Below are 10,625 nucleotides of genomic sequence, written 5' to 3' on the forward strand. Positions count from 1 at the left end.
CAACTTATAGAATTTCATGGGTCATGGGTTTTTTTCACCAAAAATTTATTATTTAATTGCATAAAATTATATCATTTAAGATTGAAGAAAATAAATTTTAAAATTAAGAAATATGACATTCATAATAAAAAGATTAAAACTGATTTAGTATCAACAGTGAAGATAAAATAAATATGTAGAGAAGATAAAAACTAAAAAAATTAGGAGTCTTTCTAAAATAAATAACCAAGCAGAGAAGAACTTAATCATGAGACGAACAAACAAAGAACAAAATAAATAATAATAATAAGACACATAACTTTTCAAAATACAACTTAAACGAATGAAACAACTGAAATTGGACCCTATAAATTGGGAGAAAATATTTCTTGCAGGGATAGGGAGAAGACACGGTTTGAATTTGAGGGATATGGAGGCATTGTGACGCAGGAGCAAGTACGGTTAGTAAGTTAATTATATTAGTTAATTGTAATAAGAGAATACAAGTCCCATATTGTTTAGGATAGTGAACTTTGTGTTATATTTTAGTCCCACATCGTCCGAGTCATGAAGGTTTTTCCTTCTCCCACTAGTATAAATAACTTATGTACCTTTTATTTATGAAATAGAGTTGAAGTTTATTTTTGAATACGAAATAAGGTTTGTGCTTATTTTCCTCTAGATTTTTTGAGAGTAAGAGGTGCATCCTTGACTTGGCCAACCAAGGTGGGTCTATGGCTATTTTCACCATAGTGGGGTTGCTAACCTCGCCAAGATTGGTGAATCTAAACTATGTCACCATATTGGGGTTGTTAACTGATGCACCACTATTTCGTGGTACATCTTGTGCTTAACTTAGGGGATTTTATCACCTTTTACCCACATTTATTCAATGAAATAGCATGGTTTCATGACTGTCTCCTATAGTGTGCTAAAGTGTGAAAACATGCTTTTTAGACCCTTAATTGGTTGATCTTAATTCACCTTTGATTCCACTAGATGCCTTGATGTGTTTGTTAGTGAATTCAGGTTGGAAAGGATAGGAATGGATCAAAGGGATGGAGAGGAAAAGTGATGCACCACTATTTCGTGATACATCTTGTGCTTAATTGAGTGGATTTTATCCACTATTCTTACACTTATTCATATAAATTGCATAGTTTTACAATTCCTCCCTTATTCCTTAATATATGTGAAAATATGTTTCCTAGACCCATAGAATTATTAATTTTAATTGTCCTTTATTACTATTCGATGCCGTGATCTGTGTGTTGAGTATTTTCAGGCTTTATAAGGCAGGAATGACTTAGAGAACAGAAAGGAAACATGCAAAAGTGGAAGGAACGCACGAAAATGAAGTTTTGACGGAAATGGCAGCGACGCGCACGCATGGACGACGCGGACGCGTGACTCGCGCAGAACCCAAGCGACGCGCACGCGTGGACGACGCGAACGCATGTCTAGCGCAAAGCACAAGCAACGTGTATGCGTGACTGACGCGTACGCGTGACAAGGAAAACTTTTCAATGACGCGCACGCGTGACCCACGCGCAAGCGTGACGGACGCCACGTGCAGAAAATTACATAAAACGTCCCCAGCGATTTCTAGACTCCTTTTCGGCCCAAATCCAAGCCCAGAAAACACAGATTAGAGACTATAAAGTGGGAGAATGCATCCATTCAAGGAACAAGAGACACAACATTCATTATTCACAATTTTAGTTTTAGATGTAGTTTTTCTAGAGAGAGAGGCTCTCTCATCTCTCTTAGCTTTTAGGATTTAGGATTTCTCTTAGGTTAGGTTTACTTCTTCTTCATTGCAGGTTCAATGTTCCTTTACTTTGGTTTCTCTTCTATTTTTATTTATTTTATTACTTTGATTTATGAATTCTCATGTTAGATTTGATTTTCTTATTTAATACACATTGAGGTATTTCAGATTTATGATTGCTTTCTTCTCTTTAGGATATAAATAATTTGGATTTTTCTACATTTGCTTTGGTTGAGTAATTGGTGACACTTGAGTTATCAAACTCAGCTGTTATTAAAAATTGGAATTTGCTGATTGATTTGGATCCCTCTAAAACTAGTCTTTCTATAAGAGTTGACTAGGACTTGAGGAATCAAATTGATTAGTCCACTTGACTTTCCTTTATTTAGTAAGGGTTAACTAAGTGAGAGCAATAAACAATTTTTTTCACACCTGATAAGGATAACTAGGATGGAAATTCCAGTTCTTATACCTTGCAATGGTTTTCATGATAATTAATTTACTTTATTGCCAGTTTATTTTCCTGTTCCCTATTTCAAAACCCAAGAATATACTTTTTCCATAACCAATAATAAACACACATCCCTGCAATTCTTTGAGAGACAACCAAAGGTTTCAATACTTCGGTTATAAATTTTATTGGGTTTTGTTACTTGTGACAACCAAAATTTTTGTACGAAAGAATTCTCTGTTGGTTTAGAAACTATACTTACAACGTGATTATTCTGATCAAGTTAACCCTTACTAAATAAAGGAAAGTCAAGTGGACTAATCAACTTGATTCTTCAAGTCCTAGTCAACTTCTATGGAAAGACTAACTTTAGAGGGATCCAAATCAATCAGCAAATTCCAATTTTTAATCAACAGCTGAGTTTGATAACTCAAGTATCACCAATTACTCAACCAAAGCAAAGGGAGAAAAATCCAAATTATTTATATCCTAAAGAGAAGAAAGCAATCATAAATCTGAAATACCTCAATGTGTATTAAATAAGAAAATCAAATTCAACATAGGGATTCATAAACCATATTGAGAAAATAAACAAATAAAGTAATAGAATAAATAAAAGTAGAAAACAACATAAATTAAGGAACATTGAACTTGGAATGAAGAAGAAGTAAACCTAACCTTTAAGAGGAATCCTAATCCTAAATCCTAAGAGAGAGGAGAGAGCCTCTCTCTCTAGAAACTACATCTAAACCCTAAAATTGTAAATTATGAATGTTGTTTTATGAATTGATGCATTCCCCCACTTTATAGCCTATAATATGTGTTTTTTGGACAAAAAACTGGATTAAAAACAGCCCAGAAATCGCTAGGGGCGAATTCTGCAACTTTCTGCACGTGGCGTCCGTCACGCGTGCGCGTAGGTCATGCGTGCACGTCATTTGGAAGTTTTCCTTGTCACAGGTACGCGTCAGTCACGCGTACGTGTCGCTTGGGTTCTGCGCGAGTCACGCGTTCGCGTCGTCCATGCGTGCGCATCACTGCCATTTCTGTCAAAACTTCATTTTCGCGTGTTCCTTCCTCTTTTGCATGTTTCCTTCCTATTCTCTAAGCCATTCCTGCCCTATAAAGCCTGAAAATACTCAACACACAGATCACGACATCGAATGATAATAAAGGACAATTAAAATTAATAATTTTATGGTCTAGGAAACATATTTTCACATATATTAAGGAATAAGGGAGGAATTGTAAAACCATGCAATTTATATGAATAAGTGAGCAAAGACTTGATAGAAATCACTCAATTGAGCATAATATAAATCATAAAATAGTGGTTTATCAACCTCCCCACACTTAAACATTAGCATGTCCTCATGCTAAGTTCAAGAGAACTAAAAAAGTGAAGAGGAATGGTAGGATGTCTGAAATCCAACCTATTTATATGAATGCAACTACATCCAAAATGCTTTTACCTACTTGGTCAAAGTAAACAAATCTTCCAAGAACAGACATGAACTGGATTTCACTAATTCAAATTATAAAAAATGAAGTATAAATAACTTGCAAGAAGAAAATATCTCATGAAAGCCGGAAACAAGGAATCGAACATCGAATTTGTTCTTAGTCTTATTTCATTTTATTTTTATTAGTGTTCATTCATAAATTCTGCATATTCATCTGCATTTTACATTCTGCATAAAAAAAGGGATCGACACGCAAGCGTCTACAACGCGCACGCATCGTTTGTATATGCGCAACCAAACAGAGAGTTGCGCGAGAGACGCGTGGGAAGGGTGTGTGGCGCACAAGCCACCCACGCGTACGCATACCCCACGCATACGCGTCCCCTACAAAAAGTTCAACCCACACGTAAGCGTCAGCGACCCGTACGCGTGGGCATGAAAATCGGCGTAAAACCGTGTTGAACAGAGAGTTGTGATGGTCTGGGGTTGGCACTGTGCTAGAGGCACAACATCATACGCGTGCGCGTCCTTTCACTTCCCGACGCGTACGCGTCACATGGTTAATGTAGTTTTCATGCGCACGCGAGCCCTGTGTGCGCGCGTCGCGTCCCTTTCTCATCCCCTTCTCCTTTCTTCTCTCCTTTCTTCTTCTTTCTTCCTTCTTTCTTACTTTCTTCTTCTTCATTCCTTTAACCTCTCATCCTTATTCTCTTTTATTCTATTTTACTTAACTTATTTGCATACTTTCATTCATTGTATTTTGATTTTGTGCATGTTCTTATTTTTTCATTGGTGTTAAATTTTCTTATTCAATTGTTGCACCTTTTCTTGAATTATTCTAGTGCTTCATAACTTGTTTTATTCTGATCGGGTATTATTATTCATAAGTCAATGCTAATTTTTGTAATACTAGTATTCCTTTTGCATTGATATGCACTTATACTATCTTGTATTACCCACACTCTCTCCCCTGTTGTTGCAATTTTTGTACTATTGATATGCCGTTTGCTTCTATTATCTTCTCACATACATGTTGTAGCTACCATGTAATTGAGACTCATTATTTGGTATTAACCCAACCATATTTTATCTGTTTTCTATCTTTGTTTTTGGGTTACTTTTCTTTTTTTTCCTCTTCTTTCAGGATGGCCACCAAGAAGGGAGAGGAAAAATTTCTTAATGGGGAGACAAACAAGTCTATCTGCACATTCTTTAGAGAAAGAGCAGCAGTTGTAACTCACAACCCCTGTCCACTTGCACGTCTCAGCATGCACTGAGGACGGTGCAACCTTTAAGTGTGGGGAGGTCGATATCGACTTCCGCGGGTTAGTACTTCCTGACTCAACACCAATGTTTAACTTTTTTTTTTGTTAAATTAGTTGTTGCATTTGCATGTTTGTTTGATTTTGTGCATATTTTACTACTTGGTTGAAGTAATGTTTTCTTTTTCAAGAAACTTTTTTATAGCATTTCACTAATTTGAATTAAACTTTTTGAAAAACTTGTTTGAAAAAATATTACATTGGAATATGGTTTAGAGCTCGAACACACAAAACCAGTGAGATTTTGAGCTTATTTGATTGATTGTATTTTATCAACCAATATTTTTTTTTTTTTGTTGTTCTCTCTAAAATTGTGATCTATATCTTGCTTGATTCTATATTTCCATGGTTTAATGTATGCATATACTTATATGATTGAGACCTTGTTTCACTTAGCTTACATACCCATATGATCTTACCCTTTCATTATCCTTTGCAAACCAAAGTTGAGCCTATTTTATCCCTATGTTCTTTACTTTAGCTCATCACTAACTCTAAGCGAAAAACAATAAGATCCTTAATTTGAATCCTTGATTAGCTTAGACTAGTGAAAGTGCTCATGAATTAAGTGTGAAAAAAGTGGGTTTGGAAACGTTTGGTTTGGGAACTGAGTATGTTAGACTTTGTGTGAAAATGTGAAAAATGTTAAGAACATGTTTATGCATTCAATACCTTAATCATATGCATTGAAAAAGGAAAGAAAAAATAGATTAAGAAAAGAAAATAGAAAAAGAAAAAAAAAAGAGAAAATAAATAAATAAATAAATAAATAAATAAATAAAAAGGGGACAAAATGCCCCAAAGTAAATAGTGATAGCAATGCATATGTACTGTACTAAAAAATTAGAATGTATGAATATGTAGTAAACACATTTAATGGGTAGTTATTGATTTTATATTATGATTATATGGATTGTCCTAAGTTAAGTGGGAAGTTTAGGTTAATTAAGGATTCAGATTTCAGTCCACTTGACCAAATACAATCCTACCTTGACCTTGACTCCATTACAACCCTCAAAAGACCTCTTGATTTGTGTATATGTGAATTAAATTTTTGTTGATTGGTAGAAAAAGAGCAAGTCTTAGAAAGCAAAATTAGTAGAGAATTGAGAGAATCGAACCTTAAACACTTGAGTGATTAGAGTGTATACACTTTCGATGAGGGTTCGATGCTCGATTCTTTGTTCCCGGCTTTCATAAGCTATTTTCTTCTGCAAATCTATTTGTACTTCATTTTTATGATTTGAATTAGTGAAATCCAGTTCATATTTGTTCTTGAAAGGTTTATTTACTTTTCACCAAGTAGGTAAAAGCATTTTGCATGTAATTGCATTCATATAGATAGGTTGCATTTCATACTTTCTACCATTCCCCTTCACTCTTTATAGCTTCTCTTGAGCTTAGCATGAGGACATGCTAATGTTTAAGTGTGGGGAGATTTGATGCACCACTATTTTGTGGGACATCTTGTGCTTAATTGAGTGAATTTTATCCACTATTCTCACACTTATTCATATAAATTGCATGGTCTTACAATTCCTCCCTTATTCCTTAATATATGTGAAAATATGTTTCCTAGACCATAAAATTATTAATTTTAATTGTCCTTTATTACCATTCGATGCCGTGTGTTGAGTATTTTCAGGCTTTATAAGGCAGAAATGGCTTAGAGAACAGAAAGAAAACATGCAAAAGTGGAAGGAACGCGCGAAAATGAAGTTTTGACGGAAATGGCAGCGACGCGCACGCGTGGACGATGGAACGCATGTCTAGCGCAAAGCACAAGCGACGCGTACGCGTGACTGACGCGTACGTGTGACAAGAAAAACTTCCAAATGACGTGCGCACGTGACGGACGCCACGTGCAGAAAATTGCAGAAAATGTCCCCAGCGATTTCTGGACTCCTTTCCGGCCCAAACCCAAACCCAGAAAATACAGATTAGAGACTATAACGTGGGAGAATGCATCCATTCAAGGAACAACAGAGACACAACATTCATTATTCACAATTTTAGTTTTAGAAGTAGTTTTTCTAGAGAGAGAAGCTCTCTCCTCTCTTTTAGTTTTTAGGATTTAGGATTTCTCTTAGGTTAGGTTTACTTCTTCTTCATTCCAGATTCAATGTTTCTTTACTTTGGTTTTTCTTCTATTTTTATTTATTTTATTACTTTGATTTATGAATTCTCATGTTAGATTTGATTTTCTTATTTAATACACATTGAGCTATTTTAGATTTATGATTGCTTTCTTCTCTTTAGGATATAAATAATTTGGATTTTTCTCTCTTTACTTTGGTTGAGTAATTGGTGATACTTGAGTTATCAAACTCATCTGTTGATTGAAAATTGGAATTTGCTTATTGATTTGGATTCCTCTAAAGCTAGTCTTTCCATAGGAGTTGACTAGGACTTGAGGAATCAAATTGATTAGTCCACTTGACTTTTCTTTATTTAGTAAGGGTTAACTAAGTGGGAGCAATAAACAATTTTCGTCACACCTGATAAGGATAACTAGGATGGGATTTCCAGTTCTTATACCTTGCAATGGTTTTCATGATAATTAATTTACTTTATTGCCAGTTTATTTTTCTGTTCCCTATTTCAAAACCCAAGAATATAATTTTTCCATAACCAATAATAAACACACCTCCCTGCAATTCCTTGAGAGACGACCCGAGGTTTCAATACTTCGGTTATAAATTTTATTGGGTTTTGTTACTTGTGACAACCAAAACTTTTGTACGAAAGGATTCTCTGTTGGTTTAGAAACTATACTTACAACATGATTATTCTGATGAAATTCTTTACCAGCAAAAGTCCTCTCGTCAAAAAGCATGCAAGTGGAGAACTCATGAAGAAATAAGGATTTGGGATGCTGAGATCGACACGCACGCGCAGTAGACGAGCACGCGTGGATTGTGGAGTCGCATGGCGACGCGTACGCGCACATGACGCGTACGCATGGAAGCAAAATGTCAAGCGACGCGTACGCGTGACCCACGCATACGCGTCGATGCTCGCACGTGACTCACTTAAAGGCAAAACGGTGGGGCGAATTCTGGGCTTCCCAAGCCCAGATCCAACTTATTTCTGAGGCTATTTAAGGCAGAATTCAAGGGGGAGTCAACACCTTCCAACACATTAGTTTTTGTTTAGTTTAGTTTTGGAGAAAAAGTTAGTTTTTAGAGAGAGAAGCTCTCTCTTCTCTCTAGAATTAGGTTAGAGGTAGATTAGAATTTCTTAGATCTAGGTTAATTTCATGCTTTGATTTACTTTTCCTTTTGTAATTCTTGTTCTTCTACATCTTCTCTATCTAGTTTAGCATTTAATTGTTGTAATTCTTTACTTTTATGTTGATGCACTTTTGTCTCTCCTATTTTCCTTCTAATGCACTTCATGTCTTGATTTTCTTTATTGCTTAATTGAATTATTGTTATTAATTTCCTTGTAATTGAGTAGTGTAGAATTACTTTTATTGCAATGTTATTATGCTTTCTTTTTATGCCTTCCAAGTGTTTGATGAAATGCTTGGAAGGATGTTAGAGTAGATTTTAGTGCTCTTGACTTGGGAAGGTAACTTAGGAATTCTTGAGTCACTAATGTCCAAGTGATTGATAATTGGTAGCCATTGACTCTAGCTTTCATCAATTCAATTAGTGAGTGGCTAGGACTTATGAACCTGGATTGATATAGCTCATTTGACTTTCCTTTACTTGTTAGAGGATGACTTAATGGGATTGATCCTTGTAATTATCATGTTGTGGTTAGTGATAAGGATAGAGATCCTTGACCACCAAACCTTGCCAAGACCTCTTTTGTCATTTGATTTCCTTTGCCATTTATATTTCTTGTCTATTATCTCAAAACCCCAAAACATACTTCATAGCCAATAACAAGAACACTTTATTGCAATTCTTAGGGAGAACGACCCGGAGTTTGAATACTTCGGTTATTAATTTTAGGGGTTTGTACTTGTGACAAACAAATTTTTGCGTGAAAGGATTTTAGTTGGTTTAGAAACTATACTTGCAACGAGAATTTATTTGTGAATTCTTTACCAACCAAAAATCCATTCATCATTAACCTCGCCAAGATTGGTGACCCAAGCGACGTCCTGGCGTTAGTTTGGTATCAGAGCAAGATCGGTTCTTATGGCCTTCACCTTACTTTAGTAGAATTTTATTTGATTTGTGGCTGCAGGTTTTTAGTGTGGATTTTGCTAATGGGATCTTTTGGTTTGGATTCATCAATAAGATCATCTGCTACGAATTTTGTAAAATTTCATCTGATTTGTGAGTGCGAGCCTTTAGTGTGGAGTCACCAATAGAATTTTTTGGTGTGGGTTCATCAATGGGATTGATCATCTGCTGTCACAAGTCTTTTCACGTAAGAGATCTTTCAATAACCCAGAGAGAATGACGCATGAGCAAGTAGGGTTAGTAGGTTAATTATATTAGTTAATTATAATAAGGAAATACAAGTCCCATATTGTTTAGAATAGTGAACTTTGTGTTATATTTTAGTCCCACATCGTCTGAGTCATGAAGGTTTTTCCTTCCCCAACTAGTATAAATAACTTATGTACCTTTTATTTATGAAATAGAGTTGACGTTTATTTTTGAATATGAAATAAGTTTTGTGCTTATTTTTCTCTAGACTTTTTGAGAGTAAGAGGTGTATCCTTGGCTTGGCTAACCAATGTGGATTTATGGCTATTTTCACCATAATGGCCAGGTTGCTAACCTCGCCAAGATTGGTAAATCTAAACTATGTTACCATAGTGGAATTGTTAACCTCACTAAGATTGGTGACCCAAGCGACGTCCCGGCGACGTCACGTTACCAATCGACAACAAAGATGCCTGAAAAAATGATGATTGGACCTTTGTAGCTGCAACCGCCGTTGTCGAGGAAGTGAGATGTGATTCCTCAATTGCCTTGAAGTAAGCCGCCAGGCTAATGCTCTTCGTGAGCGTGTGAAGCCCGCAACAGAGATCTCTATCTCTCAGCATCGCTGGTATTTTTCCGCTTAGCTCGGTGGATTAGAGTTTTCAGATGGAGGTTGACAAAAACGATGTTGAACATACGGTGTTCGGTAGCGAGAGATATGCCTTACGAAAATGAAGAGTGTTAGGACCAGTTTTGTCACATTCGGCCGTCCTTCATTGACTTTTAGATAAGAGTAGATCATGATTTAGCGTTTCAAACGGCTCTACCAAGATATTATATGTTCATTCTGTTGTTTTCTTACTAATTAAGTAATTAATTGATGCATTATTAAAGGATTGATGGAGAGTTTTGGATAAATTAATATTGAGCATCATTGTTTTTATTAATAGAATATGTACTACCTCATACATTATTAGAAAAATAATTAAACTTATTATTTGTATATGTATCGTAACTATTATTATTTATTAATTTGCTTTTTGATAGGAGATTTAATCTCTTTGCAAAATTACTTTTACGGTTGAGTGGTAACACTTGAGACTTCATTTAATTATTATATTAAGGAAACGAAATAATAAATAAGTAGATATTTTTATAATGATATTTTTACATAAAAATATTATTAAATAATTTAATATATTTAGTTAAATATATTTGACTAATCATTTAAAAATTTATAATATTATTTTT

This window comes from Arachis ipaensis, chromosome B01 (genome assembly GCF_000816755.2).
Source record: "Arachis ipaensis cultivar K30076 chromosome B01, Araip1.1, whole genome shotgun sequence".
Taxonomy (NCBI): domain Eukaryota; kingdom Viridiplantae; phylum Streptophyta; class Magnoliopsida; order Fabales; family Fabaceae; genus Arachis; species Arachis ipaensis.